This window comes from Palaemon carinicauda, chromosome 7, assembly GCF_036898095.1.
Source record: "Palaemon carinicauda isolate YSFRI2023 chromosome 7, ASM3689809v2, whole genome shotgun sequence".
NCBI classification, from domain to species: domain Eukaryota; kingdom Metazoa; phylum Arthropoda; class Malacostraca; order Decapoda; family Palaemonidae; genus Palaemon; species Palaemon carinicauda.
In genome coordinates this window covers 3,904,264-3,909,922 of record NC_090731.1, presented here as the reverse complement: position 1 = coordinate 3,909,922, position 5,659 = coordinate 3,904,264, and the positions used below count along the sequence as shown (strand labels likewise).

At 31.0% G+C, this 5,659-nt stretch overlaps 1 protein-coding gene across 1 annotated transcript in view; it reads right to left on the bottom strand.

The window, feature by feature from the left end:
* The window catches only part of LOC137643765 (pleckstrin homology domain-containing family H member 1-like), a 170,255-nt gene extending 165,554 nt beyond the window's left edge, over positions 1–4,701 (bottom strand). Inside the window, exon 1 of the mRNA XM_068376453.1 lies at positions 4,337–4,701. The gene's annotated coding sequence lies outside the window, so the exon portion shown is untranslated. The remainder of the gene's footprint in view (positions 1–4,336) is intronic.
* Positions 4,702–5,659: the final 958 nt, after the last annotated feature.

Here is a 5,659-nt window from a genome sequence, read left to right as displayed (position 1 = left end):
CTTGACCTTTGACCTAGAAATTAAAATATTGAATAACTTCCACGTCTCAATTAACCCCTAAAAGTTTCACTACTCTATGAGCAAAATTGCGACCAAGAAGTTATTCCCAAACAAACAAACGGAGGCGAAAACATAACCTCCTCCCTACTTCGTTGGCGGAAATAATTAATCACTCGCTGTAGTAACATCCAACAAAAGCTCCCATCAACGTAAACAAAAGACTTTCCAAAAATAAAAGCCTCCAAAAATGCTCGGTCAGTTCGCTATCGTTCCACCAGTTCATAAATTCTGATTGCTCGAGGGCTCAGGGCTCACTAGCGAATGTCAACATGTTTGTTAGAAAGGGCATCGTTCTCTGGTTTTATCCAGCTCCAAAAAATGCCATTCATTCTTTGGCCCTGTGTTTGGGTTGCACAATGATTCACAGTTATTATAGCTCCGTATATTCAAAGGATATCTATATCTTTTTTCAATAGTATTAGTAAGTCAATTTTCATGACGCTGAACAAGAAATTGTGACTTTTATTTATCTGTTAATTTTCTTCGCGTTTTTCCATATCAACAAGAAAGCTTATATACTATCATGTCTTTATTGTTTCAGTGGTATTAATAAGCCAATTTTGATGACACTAAACAAAATTGTTACCAACTTTTATTTCACTGTCAATTTTCTTCGTTTTTTTTTTTTTATATCAACAAGAAAAATTAATTTATTAGAACGTTTAATAGAATGTATTAATCAGACCATAAATTTACTAGACAATTCTGCTAACCAAAGATATTTTATATGCTTTGAAAGGAAATCATAATCTTCAGATATACATAAAAGAGTATACTGTACACGCAGAGAGAGAGAGAGAGAGAGAGAGAGAGAGAGAGATTTACTTGAAAATTCTGTTTAAAAATATTTTATATGCTTTGAAAGGAAATCATAATCTTCAGATATACATAAAAGAGTATACTGTACACGCACAGGAGAGAGAGAGAGAGAGAGAGAGAGAGAGAGAGAGAGAGAGAGAGAGAGAGAGAGAGAGAGAGAGAGAGAGAGAGAGAGAGCACTCACCTATACTGACACTTCTATCGTTCTACTATATATCTCATTCCTGTTTCCTCCCACCCCACAATCCTTATAATCTTCCAACCATTCCCACAGACTCCTTCCGTCCTACGCCCTCCTTTCCCAGGATCCCCCAATTGAGAGGAGTCATAGGACCATCCCAGATCATCCCTTCCCTTGTCTAGACTTCCAGATTCCCCTTGGCATTCCCCGGCCAGTATCACGCCCGTCAGAGGGAAACCCATCGAATGATTATATTTTAACCTTAGCCATTTCAATGCGTTCTTCTCTCCTGGCTTCTTTCATTATGCAGATGTCAGCTAAGCCAACGGGTCTCTCCGGTAACATTGACTACAGGCGTTCTGTTCACCAGTTATGTTTGGAATTTAAAAACGTATTTAGATGTTTGGAATTTAAAAAAAACGTGTTTAGATGTTTGTAATTAAAAAAAAAAACGTGTTTAGATGTTTGGAATTTAAAAAACGTATTTAGATGTTTGGAATTTAAAAAAAATGTGTTTATATGTTTGGAATTAAAAAAATGTGTTTATATGTTTGGAATTTAAAAACGTATTTAGATGTTTGTAATTTTAAAAAATGTGTTTAGATGTTTGGAATTTAAAAACTTATTTAGATGTTTGTAATTTAAAAAAATGTGTTTAGATGTTTGGAATTAAATAATTTATTTAGATGTTTGTAATTTAAAAAGACGTGTTTAGATGTTTGGAATTTAAAAACGTATTTAGAAGTTTGGAATTTAAAAACGTATTTAGAAGTTTGTAATTAAAAACGTAATCAAATCTTGGTAATTTAGATGTTTGTAATTTGAAAACGTATTTAGAAGTTAGGATTTTAAAAACGTATTTAGATGTTTGTGATTTAAAAACGTATTTAGAAGTTAGGATTTTAAAAACGTATTTAGATGTTTGTGATTTAAATACGTATTTAGATGTTTGTAATTAAAAACGTAATCAAATCTTGGTAATTTAGATGTTTGTAATTTAAAAACGTTTTTAGATGTTTGTAATTTAAAAACGTTTTTAGATGTTTGTAATTTAAAAACGTTTTTAGATGTTTGTGATTTAAAAACGTATTTAGATGTTTGTAATTAAAAAGGTATTAAAATCTTGGTAATTTGGATGTTTGTAATTTGAAAACGTATTTAGATGTTTGTAATTTAAAAACGTTTTCAGATGTTTGTAATTAAAATAGTATTTACATGTTTTGAATTTAAAAACGTATTTAGAAGTTTGAAATTTTATAACGTATTAAGATGTTTGTAATTAATAAACGTACTTATATGCTTATAATTAATAAAAAGATTAAGATGTTTGTACTTCAAAAGCGTATAAATTTACATGTTTGTATTTTAAAAACGTATTTAGATGTTTGTAATTAAAAAACGCATTTAGAAGTTTGGAATTTAAAATCGTATTTAGATGTTTGTAATTAAAAACATACTTATATGTTTGTAATTTAAAAACGTATTTAGATGTTAGTAATTTGAAAAAGTATTTAGATGTTTGTAATTTAAAAACCGTATTTAGATAATGTATTTAGATGTTTGTAATTTTAAAACGTATTTAAATGTTTGTAATTTTAAAACGTGTTTAGATGTTTATAATTTAAAAACGTATTTAGATGTTTGCAATTGAAAAACGTATTTACATGTTTGTAATTAAAAAAATGTATTTAGATGCCAGATGTTTGTAATTGAAAAACGTATTTAGATGTTTGTAATTAAAAAATGTACTTAGATGCCAGATGTTTGTAATGAAAAACGTATTTAGATGTTTGTAATCAAAAAATGTATTTAGATGCCAGATGTTTGTAATTTAAAAACGTATATAGATGTTTCAAATCTAGAAACATATTTAGATAAATAGTAAAAGTTGCAATTGTGAACATATGTTAATTACCAAATACCTTCATGTAAATATAATATGATGTATATATAATATTATAAATTGGAAGAAAATGTAAATATATATTTCTTAATAAATGAAAAAAATAAATAACAAGGAGACAGTACTATTATTATTATTATTACTTGCAAAGCTACAACCCTAGTTGGAAAAGCAGGATGCTATAAACCCAGGGGCTCCAACAAGGAAAATAGCCCAGTGAGGAAAGGAAAAGAGGAAATAAGAGAATCAACAATTAAAACAAAATATTCTAAGAACAGTAACATTAAAATAAATATTTCCTATATAAACTATAAAAACTTTAACCACAGAAGAAGAGAAACAAGACAGAACAGCGTGCCCGAGTGTACCCTCAAGCAAGAGAACTCTAACCCAAGCCAGTGGAAGGCCATGGTACAGAGGCTATGGCACTACCCAAGACTAGAGAACAATGGTTTGATTTTGGAGTGTCCAGTGTACTGACAAAACTGCATATCGAACAACTAGCATTATACGTGCGATCTCTATATAATATTATGTTAGAGATTATTATTGTTATTATTATTATTAGCCAAGCTACAACCCTAGTTGGAAAAGCAAGATGCTATAAGCCCAAGGGCTCCAATAGGGAAAAATAGCTCAGTGAGGAAAGGAAATAAGGAAATAAATAAATGATGGGAACAAATTAACAATAAATCATTCTAAAAACAGTAAAAACGTCAAAAACAGATATGTCATATATAAACTATTAATAACGTCAAAAACAGATATATCATATATAAACTATAAAAAGACTCATGTCATATATATTTCTTATATTAAATCAACATCAATCGGAATAATCTGATATAAACTTGTGTTTTAATCTATTAATTCCTCTTTTTTTTTTAATCTTGGAAAGAGATTACAATGCAATTAGTTATATCAATATACTGTGCTACTTATCTACTCATATTCAAATGATATCTGTCATTAAAGTATTTAATTATCCTTCTGCCGCATTAAATACATTCTATAAAGGTGTGGGGGAGAGAGAGAGAGAGAGAGAGAGAGAGAGAGAGAGAGAGAGAGAGAGAGAGAGAGAGAATCCTTTTTTTTAAAGCGAGAGAGACTCCTTTGCTTGAGAGAGAGAGAGAGAGAGAGAGAGAGAGAGAGAGAGAGAGAGAGAGAGAGAGAGAGAGAGGAATTCTTTACTTTAAAGAGAGAATCTTTGCTTCAAAGTGCAAGAAAAAATCCTTTGCTTTAGAGAGAGAATCCTTTGCTTTAAAGCGAGGGAAAGTCCTTTGCTTGAGAGAGAGAGAGGAGAGAGAGAGAGAGAGAGAGAGAGAGAGAGAGAGAGAGAGAGAGAGAGAGAGCCTTCTCAAAAAATAACTTACCAGTTGCTTGAGCGTAGAAAGGCGAGCAGCAGCTCCTAGTATTGGGTGGCGGTGATGGTGGGATCCGTGGGGGCTCCAAGGGGGTATTTTCCTGCTTGAATCCCCCCTGTGGTTATCTGGGTCTCCTCATGGTATTGCCTCCCCCTCACCTAACCCCCCCGGAGGGTCAAAGCTCATCAAACGAAGCAACAAAATGCCTTTTGATTTGTCCAGAATCTCAGATGGTAGATTTATAGGACAAAATACCAAGATTTCGACACAGGATTCTCAAAACACAAAACTGAAGGGAAACGTTTTTATTTTTTCCCCAAAAGGTAAATAACTATATTAAGCCATTCAGGTGTTCTTCATTCAAGGGAATTGCTTTTTTTTCTTTTTTTTCTTCAAAACACAAAACTGAAGGAAAACGTATTTTTTTTCCCCAAAAGATAAATAACTGTATTAACCCATTCAGGTGTTCTCTTCATTTAAGAGAATGGCTTTTTTTTTCCAAAACACAAAACTGAAGGGAAACCGTTTTTATATTTTTTTTTTCAAAAGGTAAATAACTATATTAAGCCATTCAGGTGTTTTTTCATTCAAGAGAAAGGCTTTTTTTCCAAAAGGTATATAACTATACTAAGCCATTCAAGAGAATAGTGAGATTACATCTCTTACCATGAATCAAAACCATTCATTATTCAAACGAACACTGAGTATTCACTGACACCTTATGGCAGTTGTCCTTGAAAATTATTATATTTTCCTTTTTCCAAAGTAGTTTTCCCTTAAAATTATATATATTTTCAAGCACTAGTACCACTCTTAGATTTTCAATCGCAATGAGTTATCATCATAACTTCAATTTTAGTAAACATCAAATTGTATTTACGGTATATTTATTCTTCCATATTATCAAAACTATTAGATATATATAAACAACGTTTTCAATGTATTCTGATAAGGTTAATCGTCAATCTGAAAACAGTTAGAGTTGAATGTTAAGCTATTTTTTCGAGAACAATGTAAAACCCAAAAATTTCGAGTTAGCCCTTTCGCCCCCAAAGGGACGTACCGGTACGTTCTTGCAAAACACTTATTTACATGTTTTTGCATTTTTTGATAACTGTATGAGAAACTTCAGGCATTTTCCAAAAGAATGAGACCAACCTGACCTCTCTCTGACAAAAATTAAGGCTGTTAGAACAATTTAATATATATATATATATATATATATATATATATATATATATATATATAATATATATATATATAGCAAAATGTGCTCGAAATTTAACCTTACCTTGGGGGTAAAAGGGAAATGTTAAGTATTTATATGACGTA